Here is a 20,313-nt window from a genome sequence, read left to right on the forward strand (position 1 = left end):
GTCGAATGGCGCTAGCTGCGCAGCATTTGTGCACCGCCGCCGTCAGTGTCAGCCAGTTTGCCGTGGCATACGGAGCTCCATCGCAGTCTTTAACACTGGTAGCATGCCGCGACAGCGTGGACGTGAACCGTACGTGCAGTTGACGGACTTTGAGCGAGGGCGTATAGTGGGCATGCGGGAGGCCGGGTGGACGTACCGCCGAATTGCTCAACACGTGGGGCGTGAGGTCTCCACAGTACATCGATGTTGTCGCCAGTGGTCGGCGGAAGGTGTACGTGCCCGTCGACCTGCGACCGGACCGCAGTGACGCACGGATGCACGCCAAGACCGTACGATCCTACGCAGTGCCGTAGGGGACTGCACCTCCACTTCCCAGCAAATTAGGGACACTGTTGCTCCTGGGGTATCGGGCGAGGACCATTCGCAACCGTCTCCATAAAGCTGGGCTACGGTCCCGCACACCGTTAGCCCGTCTTCCGCTCACGCCCCAACATCGTGCAGCCCGCCTCCAGTGGTGTCGCGACAGGCGTGAATGGAGGGACGAATGGAGACGTGTCGTCTTCAGCGATGAGAGTCGCTTCTGCCTTGGTGCCAATGATGGTCGTATGTGTGTTTGGCGCCGTGCAGGTGAGCGCCACAATTAGGACTGCATACGACCGAGGCACACAGGGCCAACACCCGGCATCATGGTGTGGGGAGCGATCTCCTACACTGGCCGTACACCTCTAGTGATCGTCGAGGGGACACTGAATAGTGCACGGTACATCCAAACCGTCATCGAACCCATCGTTCTACATTCCTAGACCGGCAAGGGAACTTGCTGTTCCAACAGAACAATGCACGTCCGCATGTATCCCGTGCCACCCAACGTGTTCTAGAAGGTGTAAGTCAACTACCCTGGTCAGCAAGATCTCCGGATCTGTCCTCCATTGAGCACGTTTGGGACTGGATGAAGCGTCGTCTCACGCGGTCTGCACGTCCAGCACGAACGCTGGTCCAACTGAGGCGCCAGGTGGAAATGGCATGGACAGCCGTTCCACAGGACTACATCCAGCATCTCTACGATCGTCTCCATGGGAGAATAGCAGCCTGCATTGCTGCGAAAGGTGGATATACACTGTACTAGTGCCGACATTGTGCATGCTCTGTTGCCTGTGTCTATGTGCCTGTGGTTCTGTCAGTGTGATCATGTGATGTATCTGACCCCAGGAATGTGTCAATAAAGTTTCCCCTTCCTGGGACAATGAATTCACGGTGTTCTTATTTCAATTTCCAGGAGTTTAGTTATCGACATGTCCATATACAGTGAAAGGGGCTCTCTTTCCATGGCATTTGCTTAAATAGTTGTTCCTATCCCACTGTAAGTGTTTATACATTAGATATGAGGACAGCAAAATTGAACTGAAACTTAGCGTAAGTGGAGTTGAAGGAAATTGCTTAAACACATGAGGTGTGGTGTCAGAGGTTGGGCGGAATTGTTTAAACATGCAGGCAGCACTGTTTTACACTCAGCATACATGAATTTTAGCAGCAGGGAAATCTATTGATTTTTAATTTTGCGACAATATAGCGTACACTTATCACCGGCTTCTAAACTTAGTACACAAGTTACTTGGCAACTATGCAGGTTGTGCCATTATGCTGGGAAATCTGAGAACCATGCAGGCTGCATCAGAATGGCTAGGTCACGCATCCTGGGTTGTGCCATCATAGAGGCCTGGCAACCATGCAGCCTTCTCCAGTATCCCAGGGTCCACCATGTTGTATTTTCAATCAGTGCGGCAGTTGACCATTTTTGAATATTCCTCCATTGTACTCCTAGGACAAGGACCCTAACTGCAAAATGATGTCATAGCAGGGGGAAAACCCTCTAGCACAACTGCGCTATTTTGAATTAGGTCTGCAGCGACAATCCTCTTATATTATGTAATACTGATCAGTAAAGATTGCTTCTGATTAGTCTTTGCTAGTGGTTTCTATGAGAAATTGTGATAATTGTTAAAAGCCATTGAAGTTACCAGTTGCAATTGATATTTCCAGCATACCCTACGAGCGTAAATATAATGAACTACCTATCACACTGTAGCCTGTCATCTGTCATTACGTCAACAGGCGACACACCCAGTGATGACCATCGTTGCCAGCACTGCCAAAACACAGAACTGCTTATCTGTGGAACATAAGTGTTCCCTTGCTGGATAACCATGAATAAGTGTCGGTGTACGCAAGACTGTTTGTTATTCTTTTATCTTTTCTTATTTTGATACCTTTCACACATTTAGAACTTATTTAAGAAATGTCCTAACGCACGTTCGTAAAGTCACGTTTCTTGGCTATTTGACTTCAACGGTGAAGGAATCCACGACGATAGCTCTGTCTACCTTTACAGACTGGCTGGGAAATCCCACTCGAGTACATTGGCAGTTTACATCCAGTCGATATATAGCTACTGCACGATGTTCACAATGGACAATTCTAGCTGCTTATTTTTGTCCACCGTGGGCTGAAGTCCTTCTTCGGTAATGGGGCAGCTTGCATGTAGTTTTATATTCTGGCTCGCAATGCGCGAATTGAAGCTGACAGTACACATGTGTAAATGTAATTTAAGAACAGCTAAAAATTAAATTTTGTTTTGAGTAAACTGAATCATAATTACATTCATAAAAGAAATAAGCAGTCGGGGCCGTTCAATTCGTCGTTGTCACATGCTGTTATATATTACAAGGATCCTGGTCTTCACCGTTTATAAAGAACGTAATATAAGTTTTGGAAGTCAAATGAAAACACAAAAGTCGCTAATAACGCCACCTAACTTCACGAACGAGGCCGCTAACATGTACTGCTACAGTAGTAGTGTTGCAGAGGTAGCCAACTCGAACTTTGGCAGTGAAGTAAAAATTGTGTCAGAAGCAATTAGCCAGCTACTCGGCGAGATCGTGATGTTCAGTTCCTCATAACCGGGCTTTGGGTCAATTCCATAGGTTAAAGAGAAATTCCGCCGCCTTGTGGCCTGGTGAGTCATCTACCACCAAGTTCTGCGTACCGCCTCTGTCACAGTTCTCGATGCTATTGTTATTGATAGACAGGAGGAGCTATGATCCAGGATAGGATTGCCCTATTTCCCTTTGTCCGCAGCTCGTTGTCTCGCGATAGCGTTCTCGCTTCCCGAGCACGGGGCCCCGGGTTCGATTCCCGGCGGGGTCAGGGATTTTCTCTGCCTCGTGATGACTGGGTGTTGTGTGCTGTCCTTAGGTTAGTTAGGTTTAAGTAGTTCTAAGTTCTAGGGGACTGATGACCACAGATGTTAAGTCTCATAGTGCTCAGAGCCATTTTGAACCTATTTCCCTTTTTCTGATTTCCAAGTGATTCACAAAATAAACACATACCAAATGCACTTAATAACCCAGCCCGTTATACAGCCAGCCACTCTAGACAGATAGACACGACACTGACGAAAGAAGTGACACATCAGATTAGTATTTGATAATCTCTTCCCATCATTTGTGAAAAAGATGATGTTTGGTTTGTGGGGCACTCAGCTGCGCAGTCATGAGTGTCCGTACCCATTTCCAATCTGTACACAGCCCAATTTAGCCACATTCATGAATGATGGGGGCAACACAAACATCCAGTCCACGGGCAGGGAAAATCCCCAACTTGGAATGTAATCGAACCCGGGACCCCGTGATCCAGAGGTAGCAACAGACCACGAGCTGCAGACATATATGAAAAAGAGGTGCATTGCACCCATTCGGATACATAATTTGAAATATCTGCAAAGGACTCTCGTTGAAAATTTTTGGCCAATTAAGTGATGAAAACCGTGTCAAAGCTCTTACGTATTCCTTGCAAAGTTGTAAAGAAGAATGCCTTTTTTTAAATCGTCAAAATTTTAAATGCTTGTGTCAAATGGTCAGTGATGTAGGGAGCAGAGGGTAATGAAACATATTTTAGTTAGTTTCTTAATCATTACTATCACTCTACAGATCCGTGGACATATATTATAACGTACATACCTGTTCGACGGCGTTCCCGAGTGTTTCGACTCCCGCAGACGCCCTCAAACCAAAATCTCTCCATTAGACGTTCGCATTTTGTCTACGTAAATGCTGTCATGGACATTATTTCATGACGTACAGTCATTTGTGACTGTGGACTCGTTAGCCGTTAATGATAACTCGGAGATTGGACTAGACTGTTTTGCCCTCAGAGCAATAAGCGTGGCTACGGTTGTAACGATTACATCTGAAATGGTAAATTTGCAGAACCAGTTTTGGAAACAGACCTGTTTTGATATGACTGTATTCTGTGAATCAAATACTGTTTTGTGAGAAAACTAATGTCGTTGTACAGTTTACATATGCAGTTAAAAGCACCTGCTCGCATATAGAACTAGCGGAATTGCTAGATTCAGTAATGGCCTGAGGATGAAATATCCTACCCTAAAAATGGGAGCTGTGCTACATCGACGGGGCTGTGTTGTGTAATTCCAGGGACGGACAGCAGCCATCGCGTCTGATGCTGCCATTAAGCGGTAGCAGAACGCACGCCATAGCCCCACAATTTGCTTGAAGCTCCGGTCGTTTCTGTATCGGCGCTACTGGCCGTTGGCGTTCGCAGTAATTACAGATCACTAATTTCAGTAATGTATCATCCATGATGTATTGTGTGCTCAAAATGTATTTTCATGCTACAACCATAAGTCTAGAATTATTTGAAGTTTGGATCATTGCTAATTATTCGTGTAACTAATGAAAATTCTTATAGTAACCTTACCCTCACATGAGAAGTTACGCAGGTACGTAACTGAAACACTAGGTTGATTAAGAATTTTTACGTTGAGGCAGAAGATAAGAATTAGAACTGAAAATTTTATTCCGAAACGATTCTATAACCTATTAACGCCATTTAACCTACATGTAAATTTAAATTTGTACTCTGCAAGCCTTCACACATGTTAAAGGGTTCTTTCCCCCATTTCTCTTCTAACTGTGGAAGGAACGCGGAAAGGACAACTGTCGTTGCTTTTCTGTATACGTCAAAAAAAAAAAGTTCAAATGTGTGTGAAATCTTATGGGACTTATTGCTGAGGTCATCAGTCCCTAAGATTACACACTACTTAACGTAAATTATCCTAAGGACAAATACACACACACACACACACACACACACACACACACACACACACACACCCATGATCGAGGGAGGACTCGAACCTCCGCCGGGATCAGCCGTTCTGTGTAGGTCCATTTTTTTCTGATTTTACATGTCGTCATAATTACAAATGGTATATGCTGGAGAAAGTAATGTATTTCCTTACATATATTTGAATGTGGCGACTGATAATTATGACAATACCGTTTTCTGCGATGCACAACACCTTTTTGTAGCGTCATGCATTAGAGTTTGGTGAGCGCTTTTGTGATGCCGTAAACGAACCTGTGACGAACTGACTAGATGTTCCCCAAATCTTCTCTATATCTTATGTCAATGAAACTTGGCATGTATCCCAGGTGGAAGGATTCTGTAAGAGGTTTCCAATTAGATGAATAATACTTCCTTAGGATTATTCCAGTAGCTCTGTCTTTCATACAGCGACACTGATATTGTCATTCAAGGTTAAATTAGATTTTGCATCCTAGAGACTGGTCTTCTTTTGTAAACCATATTCTCACTACTATCCGCCCGACAATTTACTTAACACTTACATATCGTGAAAGGGAAGTCAGGAAGTGTAACTTACGAGAGTGGGTCATCAAAAACAGGTAAGATGTTTCTGTGTGTATTTCCACAACAGATGCACATGTTCATGAGGACAGGTATCACGAAAATCACGCAGAACTTACATTCGTGGATAAAGAAGTATGTATCACGTGACAAGCCATATTAGTAATACAAGGAAAATCGTACCGACAGCGACAACGGATAGAATTGTCTTTGAACACTGAAGCTGATGGAGGGGGACCTTAATCGCAAGCTTGTGGAGAAAAGGGATTTTCAAAGGTTAAAGGAATAAACCTCGACAGAAGACATAGAGGCAGTAGACATAGAGGTAGCAGCCCCATCAGAAAATCTACTCTCGTAACGTTGTCGAGGGACACTTGACATACTGGCAATCCTCACAATAAAGCTTTGGGTTACAGAACTGCTAACAAAAATAACGATTGGAATAGAATGAAAATAAGTCTAAAAACGATGAAATGGAATTTAAGGAGTATAACAAACAAACTGAATATCTAATAAGACTACTGAACCAAAGAATGACAAAGATTGATTTGAAACTTTTGTTATTATTGTAAATGTTCTTGATCACAATATACCATAAAATTGGTTGATAAACAGGTTTAGCCGGCCGCGGTGGTCTCACGGTTCTAGGCGCGCAGTCCGGAACCGTGCGACTGCTACGGTCGCAGGTTCGAATCCTGCCTCGGGCATGGATGTGTGTAATGTCCTTAGGTTAGTGAGGTTTAAGTAGTTCTAAGTTCTATGGGACTGATGACCACAGCAGTTGAGTCCCATAGTGCTCAGAGCCATTTGAACCATTTGATAAACAGGTTTAGTTGACTGTCAACGATCTACAGATCTATGAAAACAAACAGAATACTGTCTTTCAGTTAACGCACAATTGACAGCCTTTGAAAAACAAGCGTTGTTTAGAAATATTAAAACATAAAATAGTGAAAATCGTACCATGTTCCAAAAGATTCAGAGCCTATGTACACTGTTATCCACAACACCATCGTCAATATGTGCATCTCACAATGCAAACAAATGGATAAAGTCTTGCAGTTGGCGTGATCAATTAACAGTTGAGAGGCGACACGCCACTTTATTACTGTTAACTCTCTCTGTTTGTCAGATTAGTATTCATATTTTAGGTCATGGTCTCAGTCTTCCCCAGTACTACATTTGGTATGTGAGGTATATGACTTTTTCACAAGAGGAAATTGTGGGCAGAATGTTCATAAAACTGTATGTCTAACCTGTAGAGAACTTCTACCCTAGAGGCCGTAGTGGAGGAGATGGAGAACAGGGAGGAAAAAGCATTGTGGGCCATAAATGTGGTGTCCAGTGACCAGGCTGCGCGAGTGATTCGGGGAAGCAGCGCTCTAACAGAGGGGCTTTCGGGTATGGCACTCCACGCTTCCCAAAAAATGGCTCTGAGCACTATGGGACTTAACATCTTGGGTCATCAGTCCCCTAGAACTTAGAACTACTTAAACCTAACTACCCTAAGGACATCACACAACACCCAGTCATCACGAGGCAGAAAAAAATCCCTGACCCCGTCGGGAATCGAACCCGGGAACAAGCGCGTGGGAAGCGAGATCGCAACCGCACGACCACGAGCTGCGAACTTTTACGTCGAAACATGGCCAGTTTACCATGACAACGACGCCTAGTAGTCAAAGACTTTCTTCTTTCAAATAAGAGATATTTTGGGTCACTGAGTAGCTCATTTCAGGATATTCAAAGCAGAGTTTTGCTCCACCAGTGTGGGTACAGCGGTGATGTGTCTAGATTGGCTACCAGGCCAACAGAAGAGTTCACGAGTGGAGGTTCAATTTGTAGTGGGTAGTGCGATTGGTTTTGACAATGTTGAGGTTGCTTTTTTCTGCTAATGATTGTGATGCTTTTCCTTCTTCATCTTCTGGTCCTGTCTTGATGGACAACTTCAGGTCTTCCCCCAGTGGGCGAAACTTATAGTCTGCGACCTGTGGCAGGCTAAGAACCTGTGACAGTTTCGAACTGTACCGACAGTCGAACTGCATATCATCTCAGATAAATCGTGTGTCACAAGGGAACTTATTCATCCTGAGTCAGCCGTCAGACCCTTGACAATTCCAGCTCTCGGCGTTATGACTGTGAGTCAAATTGGTGGACCAGACCAGCGAATGGGTGCACCTCACAATGAAATCTGCTGGGATTTAAGGGTTCTAATAGGGAATATCCCCACCTTATAATCAGAAACCCAGTTCGCGTAGTTTGCCAGATTTCGTGGACAAATCGGAATCCTGGCCAAGGTTTACCAACTGCAAGTTGTCGCTTGCTTTAATCAAAAATATATGTCGAAGTGATGCTAAATGTTACTATCTTTACGTAAAAAAGTATTATCTTCTCAACAATCTTCAAATCGTGAACTAAACCCTTAATTTTCATATTCGAAATTAGTGAAGTTACTCGCTGGCTCGAGTGGCCGAGCGGTTCTAGGCGCTACAGTCGGGAACCGCGCCACCGCTACGGAGGCAGATTCGAATCCTGCCTTGGGCATGGATGTGTGTGATGTCCTAAGGTTAGTTAGGTTTGAGTAGTTCTAAGTTCTAGGGGACTTACGATCTCCGAAGTTAAGACCCATGGTGCTCAGAGCCATTTGAACCATTTTTGAAGTTACTCATGGCAGTTTTGTTACCTAAGTCTGCAGTCACTTTCAGAAGTCAGATTTAGTCATCAAATTAACTAATTTAATTTGACTGAATTTTGAATTGCTGGTGTATCCCTATATTGCCACATTAAAATAAAGATAGTGAACGGTTGGAGGAGTATGAATCAGATCAGTGGCGTTCTTTAAATTTACAGAAATAGAGACAAGTTTTTTTTCATCCATTGTATCTACAATCGAGCTGTAAACCTTACAGAAATTGAAAAACATGAACCAGAAAAGGTATGGTGTTTGATTGGCAAAGCATTTATTGGGGTGGAAACTATACAAATTCTTCTCTGAATGACTTCAGCCCAAAACAAAGAATAAAACTTGTACAGTTATTTGATTAAGGCAGTGTTAAGAATCGCTTGTTTCTGATTAATTTATGTAGTCACTTATTATATTGTTCTCAATTTTCTTGCATTTACACTTCTCGGATGAATTATTAGTATGATAGGGGATAACATCTCCTCCTATGACATCTCATCTATTAGTTGGGCTTTTGTAGTTTACTGTGAAGCATTGTCACTTTGATGATTTACCGCAAATTTTGACATACTGGTATCCTCTCCTCTTTTACTGATAGAAATGCATTTCGTGGATAGGAATGTGCAGAGGTCTTACCAGAAACATCTCGTGTTTATGAAAATACTGGTTAGTTTAACCCTTCAGCATTCCTGTATTAGTAACATGTCACGCCACAGCAAAGATATGTGTTGGAACAAATTGAAAATTAAATTTTTTTGTTTCATAAATAATTGTACAATTCTTGGAGACACAGTTCTTCTCAGAATTCATCTCGGATTGCAGTAATGGTTTGGTTTCTTCCGCTGATTTGTGTGCATTGCCGGTGGGGGAATGCATGGTCTGTTTAACGATTTGGAGTGAGGAGGCGGTAGTGGTCCCGCAGAAGTTGATTTGTGATAGTGGACCTTGGCGTGATTTGGTAATGCCATCGATACTAGTCGGGGTATCGTGCGAGATGGAAATGGGTTGTCCACGTCAGAGGCGTGTTGACGTTCGAGTATGGTTAATATTTTCGCTGCGGCTCGGTTAGCGTTGTAGCCAGTAGAGCAATGTGTTGCCATTGGTGGTTACACTTATGGATAATCACCAGTTGTGCGATAATTTTCCTGGTGAACATTTTCGTCTATGGTTATGGCTTATGGATTATCGCCTATAATGCAATGGAGTTTCTCTTGAGGTATTTCGATTGTGGATTGCTAGCGTCAGAGGTGTGTCATCGCCAAAATTTTGTATTATGTGGCGTGAGCAGTAGGAGTGTGAGTCACAGAAGTACATTTTTAGATGGATAGGAATGAAATGGCGAATGGGACCAGATGAAAACAGAAGATACAAATCGTTCTGCAACAAAAAATTATTAATAAGACCTGGTATTTTTACCGTATGTCATTGCAGCAGCTGTTAAATGTTGATATCTGCATGTCGATTTTTGAGACTTATTGGTCAGTTTCAGAGGGTGACGTGAATTCGTGCCGAAGTCTGATCTATCCTGACAGCACAGAGAGGAGTGTACAGATGGCGGCGAGCAGTATTCGACCCAGATTCTGTGCCAGGTATATCAGCATCAGCGTCACCACCCAATATGTTGTCATCAGGAGAAGTATCAAAGAGCGCACGACTGGTGTTGGGAAACTAACATGACACTGACATACACAACAGCAACGGACTTACAACTGAAATATCGTAAGTTTAGATGACTTTTTGTAAACATTTATTGTAAGAAAAACAACACTACAACACGTGCTAAGGATTGTGCACAGGACTATGGTGTTCCAAACAGCGACTGAGTAGAAGACTATGGCTGGACGAGGCTCATCACAGAACATGCACCCACATTGTATCGCGACTGGTGGGGCTCAGGTGTCGTAGCGAGACCTTTGGAGTGGTTGCCAGCATGATGTCACAGCAGCGGTGATGTGCCCGGGCGAGAAACCAGCTGACGCGGTGTCACCACATGCCAGATCGGTAGCTCTGAGCTACAGGCGACCCGTCCTCTCACCCTGGGACGACAGCACAGGCAGCTGGCGGACATGAAAACACTGGGGCAGCTCAAGGGAGATGCAGGCGGAGACGCAGTCCTGTTCATTCCTTCCACTTGTGGCACGGAGAGTGAAAGCAACCGCAGGTGTGCCTCAACTGCAGCCAGCAGGAAATGAAGGCTTGCGGCCACTTCGGACCACAGCAGCCTGACAAGAGTCTTGAGGGACCCGACCTGAATGTTACGCTGCTGCCTACTAGAAAGGAGGGCTGAAGACAGTTGGACCAAATGATTGACGTCTCCAGGTACTTGCCGCGAAACTGACAACTGCTGCTGGAGGACTGTCTTCAACAAGAGCAATCGTCTATCATCTGCTGCCACATCTCTCGTCTGTGAATAGTCCAGATGCCTATGTATTGCTGCTGTAGGCTGGAGCCAGGTCTTTCCCTGATACTGTTGCCACCACTGACGATGTTAAGTAAAGGGGGAACTCTTCTCTGTGCACCAAATCACCTACTGCACGTACCACATTCAACTTGCTGTGTTTATATGTCTGCCTGACTTTAAAGTTAATTTATAGACTCTCCCGTCGGAGCTTCGAGTCCTCCCTCGGGCATGGGAATGTGTGTGTTGTCCTTAGTGTAAGTTAGTTTCAGTTAGATTAAGTAGTGCGTAAGACTAGGGACCGATGACCTCAGCAGTTTGGTCCCATAAATTTACAATTTTTAATTTATGGACTCCCTAAAGACCCCTGAGAAGGAAGCAGTAGGAGACTTAAAAATATTTGTGTTTTTTAATTCTTATTTTTGTGTGCCTTTCTGTATTTATTTTATTACATTAAAGGTAATCTTTTAAGGGACAACACCATTTTTAGATGTGTACAGGAGTACAAGATCACTCTCATCTAAGCTCGAAGACGGACAAAAGATCACACACAACAAATAAACTAATATTAAAACCAGCTTCCGAAACTGCCTCATAAATTTGTTTTGTCTTTGGCGTTTGTGTAATGTCTCACTATATTACACATGTAATTTACGTTTTGTTTATTTTTTTAACACCATTTACACTGTTGTACTAAAAGAACTAGTTTCTCTGAATGCTTCGATAGAATTTGTCATGTTATTGTCTCTATGGAAGACTGAGTCACTGTAAATGCTTAGGTAGACGGAAAAAGATCTCTGAGGCAGAGAATGTTCAGTGCTCAAAGATATTGTATTGCGGTTAGGGAAACCAATCATCTCAGCTTCAGTGTGATTGGGTTACTTAAATATCTTTATGATATTTTAACCATTCAGTAATTGTATTTATGGTCAGAGGTGTACGTCAAAGACCTGAGGTTAGACAGGAAAAATTCCGACACTCAGAAAATCTCAAAACTTTAGGAGGCAGCCAGCAGTGAGTGTGTGTAAGAGCCCCGGTTGAATGAAGACATAACAGGGTGTGGTATTTTTGTTTTTGGTTGACAAAGCTGTCGTCATCCGGCATGTCATTTTCAAAGACAAAGTTAGAGTATATTAATTTCTTCTGCTCCATGTCATTCTAACTTCTTCATTGAAGTGCTGCACTCTTCATGCAGAAATTATTCGATATCGTGGTTGTGATAGGTGACATGCCTCTGTTAGTCAGATTAATATTCATATTTTAGGTCATGATCTCCCCGTTCCCCAGTACTACCTTCGGTATGTCTTCCGACTTTTTTACATGAGGAAATTGTGGGTAGAATGTTCATACAACTGCATGTGTAGTCCGTAGGGAACTCGTAGCTGAAAGGCCGTAGTGCAGGCGATGGAGAACAGGGAGAAAGATGGATTGCGGTACATAAATATAGTGTCCAGTGACCTGGCTATGTGAGTGATTCGGGGAAGCATCCAATGGTGGGATGGTCATAAAACTACAAGCATTCGTATGTTAGAAGCTGGGATAGTACGAACAGAGCAGCTGGTGCATGTGTTTCGTGGAGGCAAGACTGTAACTCCCCTAATGCCCCAGCAAGTCACCAGGTTCTTTTAGCGAGCATATTTGATGGGAACAGCTGTCTGGGAAGCTTAACAGTCTTCTTTCAGAAATTGAAGATGGTTGGCCTGGTCAGATTAGATCTCTCCATAAATGAGGGACTGTGGTGACGTCTAGGTAGACGTTGTTTGCCGAAACATGGCGAGCTTATAATAATTTCGTTTATCAGACAAGAGATGTTTTGAGTCGCTGTTTGGCTCCTCCCAGGATATTCAGAGCAGAGGCTTGCTCCCCTAACCTGGGAACCCTGATGATGTGTATGGATTGGCTACGAGGCCAGAAGAACTGTCAAGAAGGGAGATTCGATGAGGAGAGTATAGCTCAGTAGGTTTGTACAATGTGGAGGTTGGCTTTTTCTGCTAATTCAGCTCCTATACGGAGGCTTGGTGGAAAGTGGTTGTGCTTCTTTGTGTTCTTTATCTTCTGGTCATGTCTGGGTGGAGAACCTCAGGTCTCTGCCGAGAGGATGAGACTTGTGGTTACGACCTGTGGCTGGCTAAGAGCAAGTGGCAATTACCAACTGTACCGACAGTGGAAATGCATATAATCTTGGGCAAATGGTGTGTCACAATGGTGAAGCTATTCATCCTCTGTTGGCCATCTGACGTTTGACAATTTCAGCATGCGCCATCGTGCCTGTGAGTCAAATTGGTTGGCCAGACCATCGAATGGGTGCAACTCAGAATGAAATCTTCCCGGATTTTGGGCTTAACAGTCTTCTTTCAGAAATTGAAGATGGTTGGCCTGGTCAGATTAGATCTCTCCATAAATGAGGGACTGTGGTGACGTCTAGGTAGACGTTGTTTGCCGAAACATGGCGAGCTTATAATAATTTCGTTTATCAGACAAGAGATGTTTTGGGTCGCTGTTTGGCTCCTCTCAGGATATTCAGAGCAGAGGCTTGCTCCCCTAACCTGGGAACCCTGATGATGTGTATGGATTGGCTACCAGGCCAGAAGAACTGTCAGAAAGGGAGATTCGATGAGGAGAGTATAGCTCAGTAGGTTTGTACAATGTGGAGGTTGGCTTTTTCTGCTAATTCAGCTCCTATACGGAGGCTTGGTGGAAAGTGGTTGTGCTTCTTTGTGTTCTTTATCTTCTGGTCATGTCTGGGTGGAGAACCTCAGGTCTCTGCCGAGAGGATGAGACTTGTGGTTACGACCTGTGGCTGGCTAAGAGCAAGTGGCAATTACCAACTGTACCGACAGTGGAAATGCATATAATCTGAGAGGGAAGTTCCCAGCATTCTATTAATCAGAACGCCAGTCCGTATAATTTGCAAGGTTTTGTGGATGAGCCACAGCATTACAGCTGTCTCAGCGCGCCACTCATCGCCCACAGTGTGCCGTTTCCTGCTGCGTCCTGAATCAAGGTGAAAGGGTAAAGTATTTGCAGCACCAGCGTAGGGTTGTTAAATGATGTTCACAGGTCTCTGTTCTCCGTGAACCATAGTTTGTGGTGCACTTGGTCATAGTTGATTCCATCTGAATAGAACTGGGCCTCACAGTTGATTCGTGTAAGCAAAGTCAGACTGCATTAAGAGGAATTAATTCAGGGAAGAATCTGTGTGGGTCCCACCCCAATGAGTGCTTTGCCTACCAAAAAACATCCATTTCCTGATTTATGTTTGTCATTTTTTGTTAGGTTTATCAACTCAGTTGTGGTTACAATAGGATGAATAAAAACTTGTCAGTATTTTTGTAAATTTAAATACGCCACATTTCACACTCCTCCAACCGTTCACTGTTTTCATGCTACTGTGATGATACATGGATACATAAGCAATTCAAAATTCAATCGTATTGAATTAGTTAATTTTGTGATTAATTTTAGTTCTGAAAGTAACTGCAGACATAGGCAGCAAAAGTGCCATGGGTAAATTTACTATTTCCATATATAAAAATTAAGTGTGTAGTTCACGATTTGAAGGTCGTTGAGAAGATAATACTTTACATAAAGAAAAGATAATAACATTTAGCATAACTTGGCTATTTATTATGACTATAGCAAGCGGCCGCTTGCACAATCCTTAAAACTTACATTATTTTACTTTATGTTTCATTGCTCTCATGACTATTTCACTTTTTTTTTTTCAAATAATTCAAATCCTTTTATGTCCGCCAACCAAATGTGACTAGTATTACAACGTACACTGCTTCAGTAATGGAGACAAAAAAGATAGTGGAAAGATCTAAAGATCTAGGAGAATATTCCAGCAGATACTGAGGTATTCCACAAGAAGATTGAGCCTCAGCAGGAGTAGGAACCTTATATAAATATCTTACATAAATAATGGAAAAATAACATATGTTCGTACACATTGGTGAACGAATGGATAGTATTCATAAGATCTGAAGTAGAAAGTGTATATTTAGGTACAGTATGTAACTACTCTCTAGAAGAATGAAGGAAGGAAGACACATATATATCCCTATATAACGTTACAAAATCCAGTAAACACTATAAACAAATACAGTAATAATTAACGTTATGTGGAGTAACTGAGAAAGTGCTACAAATAACAATGCGAAGCTCGTAAGAGATTTCACGTTCTTCAATAACTTCCCTGTTATGAATACACATTGCAAGCATAAGGATATGCACAAAATATCCTGGGAAGAGAGAGGATGGCCATTCAGAAAACAGCCTTGACATTTACAGATGCAGCAGTTGAGTAGAAAATGCAGCCTCGATGATAAGGCGGAGTAGGGCTACGCATAGATAACTGTATGCGCCATGCAACGGCAAACATTAAAGGCAAATTGGTTAAAATTAAGTCTAATAAAAGCTACTGCAAAAAGCGCGGGAAACCTAGTTTTTGAAAGAAACCTCCACTAGACAATTACACGAGAGCCAACCGAATAAACAGAATGAGGAAATAACGAGAGATGTGATTTGTAACTGGGATGGGAGAACATCAAGACTGTAATAGGAAATATCATCTTAGAAACTATTGAATACTGATTTCCAATGTAGAAAGCAAACAAATTACTGGAAGCATTTTACAAGGTGATCCTCAGGAGGCGAGGCTTAGGATTCGAGTTTGCGTCTATCAGCAGTATTACTTTCTTCGGGTTGGACAATTATGTGTTTACATTTAGGAAAGATTTTATATTTAATTTGCCGGTATCGTGGTCTCCGCTGGTTAGTTGCAAAGTACAATACAACAAAAACATACCGTATTGCATCACAAGTAAATGAGTATAAGCTTTCGGTTTTCGTCGTTACCAGTAAATGAGTAATGTTTTCTTTACTAAATCATATCTGTAAACAGAAACAGAAGAAACGGAAGGAAAGAAACACAAAATAAGAACAGATTTATAGTAAGGAAAATAATTTTGTAATATCTACGTTTAGAACAAACCACATTTACCAAAGGTGTCCAAAATTTGCGCAGTTTGGTCGAATGCAGGCATTCCATCGCCCAATCATCCCTTCAAGCCGAAGCCCAACCAGTGTGCGTTCGGCGAGGTACTTCATCTGCTGACTTCACATGTACAACATTTCTCATCCATTTTAGGATTTGTGACCCCATGTGTATTATAGTATACTGCTTGTCTCAAGGTCATCTACGTCGCTTCGAGGTTTTTAAACTTTAATAAGAACCACTCTGTATATAGAAACTGGTTAAACAGAATAAAGCTGCTTAGCTTAAAGGTCGATTCACACTTGACGGGAAGGAATTGCTCGGAATGCAACGGAATGGGACGGGGCGTCAGTGCCAAAGTTCTTCTGGAAGAAAATTTTGACGTTGACGTTGGTGGGGTAGTTGTGTCGTCGTCTGATAACATTAGAAATCAATCTGTTTTCGCTGCGCTTACTCATGTTACAGTGGTGTATTTAGTTCCTTTGCGTATTCGCAATCTCTATTTTATTATTTTGCTTTGTTGTAGAGGTACATTGCAAATATTCCATGACGACTTCGAAATTTTTTACTTTGGGTGTTTTTCCACAGGATAGGCCAGATATTTGAAGAGGAAAAATTATTTATGTTTTGCAGTAAACGAAAAAACTTCGCACATATACTGTGTATAAATAACATAAATTGATGAAGCAGTTTTATTAAATAACCTTTTTTTTTTTAAGAGGAAACGTTATCGCTGGTGAAATAGAAAAATGCATTTGTTTCTAACGTTATTTACTACACAGAAATAGAATCACAACACTTAACGTAAACAGGCACTGTGTACTCCCTTATGAAGTTATCGATGTGTTCGTATGTATAGGCTTTTTTACCAGATAACTGACGATGTTCTGAAAATTGTTGCACTTGCCAGCAGTTTAGCGTACAAAACTGATTAAGAACTTCAGTTATATAGTTAGCTTTAACCATTCATAAACTTCATCATTGCAAGATCCTTACTTATGATGCTGTATTCTGACCTTTTTTTATGAAGGATGGTATTTCATAACCTCATCTTCACCGTTCGGTACTTCGCTAACCGAACTGACGTGTTCACGTTGTGTCTAGTGTGAAAACCCCACAAGTTGACGTTGACTTCATATGACGTTCCTTTCCGTTGATGTCTAGTGTGAATCGACCTTAAATGTCTAGTGTGAATCGACCTTAAATGACTGCAAAACAAGACAACAGAAAGCAAAGATGAATACAAGACATTAACAACAGAAGTTAAACATCTCTGCAGATCATTCAATTAGTGATCTGTGACAGATTCAGTTTAGAAGAAGAAAACATATTCATGGAAAGCAAGAATTTGGATATAAAAAATGAATTACTTGAATGAAGATACAAACGATACTGTGAACGTAGGAGTGATAAGTAAGTTGCAGTGATTAGATTAGTATAAGAAGCTTTGGACTGAAGAGTATGAAGTAAATGGCAATTTAGAACAATACATTGCAATATCTGAAGCAAAGAAAGAAGTAAGTTTAGAGAGAACAGACATTCTAGAATAAGAAGGTGTGCTACAAAAAATGAAAAACAGTGGCAAGGAAATGACAACAGATACACTTAACAGCTCAAATATGCATCTCCTCTTACGAAATGCTGGACAAAGTAAGCATATCCTAAGACCTGGAAGTTACTCTCACTAAAACAAATATTCAAGAAAAAAGTTTGGAGGCCCTGTGTTGAATTACAGGTGCATCTCTTTACCCTACAACAGATATCAAATATTTTCGAAGATAATAACACAAGGAATCACAGTCTGGGCCTGAACTCCGTCGCAACAACGTCGTAGTAGAGTCAGTGCACCGGCTCACTGTAAGAGTTTGTGGTTATGGTGTTAAGTGAGGCGTCCACTAGGGAAGGAGAATAAACGTAGTCAGTGCAAATATTTTACATTCAGGAAATCTTATTAAACTGTAACAGAGTCTCGCCTATTAGGGTTAACCACGTCATGGAAGTTGACAGTGGGGACTAGAGCTTAACAAAATTGCATAGGATAATGCGTTATCAACAATGGGCAACATTTTATCGAATACTCTGAGTGTGCGTTTCTTACTTCAGAACAACATGAGAGTAGAAAATATCAGTGCAGGAACACTTGTAGACAAGAACAGTTGATCTGCAGAAAATCATTCGAGTATAACCGACAAGAAATGAAGTGGTCTGAAAGTGGAAAAGAAAAAGGTACAAACCCATTCTCTGTGATAAAAGATATTAAAGACTGACAAGAAAGGAAAACGGGTAGTAGTCAACAATAAGTCCGAACTTAATGTACATTAAATGGAGCGTATTAAGACTGCGGTAGCCAGTAAAGGGGAAAGTAACAATAAACGTAAACATCGCCAATACAGAGGATCGAGGCAACTCCGTGCAGATGTCAGTGTACCCAACCCAGGAGCGCTCACGAAAACGATAAGCAGCATACCAGAAGACTGAACGAAATGAAGTAGACAGGAGAGCGACAGAACGGTGTGGAAGTCTGTGGTCCTTTCCTCGTCTACGCCGAAGGTACCTCTCAGCCACCGACTAATTCCGAGAGTAACATTGGTGCACACCATGGCAGTAGAAAATCTAATCCGTGAAGTTATGCCCGTAGTAAAGGTTGCCATTGGCATATACATCTACGTCTACATCTACATCTACATTCATACTCCGCAAGCCACCCAACGGTGTGTGGCGGAGGGCACTTTACGTGCCGCTGTCATTACCTCCCTTTTCTGTTCCAGTTGCGTATGGTTCGCGGGAAGAACGACTGTCTGAAGGCCTCAGTGCGCGCTCGAATCTCTCTAATTTTACATTCTTGATCTCCATGGGAGGAATAAGTAGGGGGAAGCAGTATATTCGATACCTCATCCAGAAACGCACCCTCTCGAAACCTGCCGAGCACGCTACACCGCGATGCAGAGCGTCTCTCTTGCAGAGTCTGCCACTTGAGTTTGCTAAACATCTTCGTAACGCTATCACGGTTACCAAATAACCCTGTGACGAAACGCGCCGCTCTTCTTTGGATCTTCTCTATCTCCTCCGTCAACCCGATCTGGTACGGATCCCACACTGATGAGCAATACTCAAATATAGGTCGAACGATTGTTTTGTAAGCCACCTCCTTTGTTGATGGACTATATTTTCTAAGGATTCTTCCAATGAATCTCAACCTGGTACCCGCCTTACCAACAATTTATTTAGGGAAGGTAAGAACTGTATGCAGATTGAGTTCAAATCGTGGCAGTGGGCACACAGTGTTGCAGCTGTCTCATTTCGCACGTCAGTGAAACTTAATATTTCGTGAGAGCCGGATACGAAACCCAGATATAAACGTCCCGGGAAGAAGAGGCTTCAGAAGTGAAATTTCGTGATGTTCACCTGATCTTGAAAATTGATTCGATACACGGAGAAATTAAATATGTCCCGCGAAAAAAAAAAAAAAAAAAAAAAAAAAAAACTGGCTCTGAGCACTATGGGACTTAACATCTGTGGTCATCAGTCCCCTAGAACTTAGAACTACTTAAACCTAACTAACCTAAGGAGATCACACACATCCATGCCCGGGGCACGATTCGAACCTGCGACCCTAGCAGTCGCACGGTTCCGGACTGAGCGCCTAGAACCGCGAGACCATCGCGGCCAGCTGTCCCGCCTCACTCAGTTAAATTTACTGACACATCCGACAGGCGTCTAGCTGAATACGTGGTGCACTGCAAATCCTTAAGTTCAGAATGCCATATACTGCTATAAATGCCTTGAACACGGTCACGCCCAAAATCAGTATTGCTGTACAATGTACAAAATGAGTCGGTCTCACAACATACTGAATGCAATTTCGAGAAAGTTAGTCAATACGTCTACTGCCGACCCATTTGGCCACGGACAAAAACTGCACTCAATTTCTGACGCAGAAGCGTATTAAGTACAATGTGACGTATTATGCAGTGGTGTGCAGAACGTAAGAACGCAGGTCTCTTTCGCCAAGTAACACAGATAGATGAAATCTAAAACAAGGTAACTGAATGAAACACGCAATGAGACAAACGAGAATGACTCTTTTATTTCTACATTTTTATTACTATATCGATGTGACCATTATTTAGGAAATCCAATGGAAATATGAAAATGTGGGACAGGGTTCTCAATAGGATTTGTGGTCACTACGGACGGCAACGTGTACTCTGCGGCGTGCTCCCATAGTGGCCATCAATTTTGATAAAGAGTTCTTGTGATGGGGCGTTCATTCCTCCAGAAGAGTGGTCGACAACTGATAGATGGTCGTTGGTGCATATGGATGTGGTGCAATACATCTCCTCAACACACCCCACACATGCTCAGTGGGATTTCAGTCAGGTTAACGGGGAGACCAGTCCATCCGCTGAATATCCTCTCTTTCCAAAAGTACCTGCACCTGCGCAGTTCTGCCGGCCCCGGTGGTCGAGCGGTTCTAGGCGCTTGAGTCCAGAACGACGCGGCTGC

The sequence above is a fragment of the Schistocerca gregaria genome, chromosome X (assembly GCF_023897955.1).
Source record: "Schistocerca gregaria isolate iqSchGreg1 chromosome X, iqSchGreg1.2, whole genome shotgun sequence".
NCBI classification, from domain to species: Eukaryota; Metazoa; Arthropoda; class Insecta; order Orthoptera; family Acrididae; genus Schistocerca; species Schistocerca gregaria.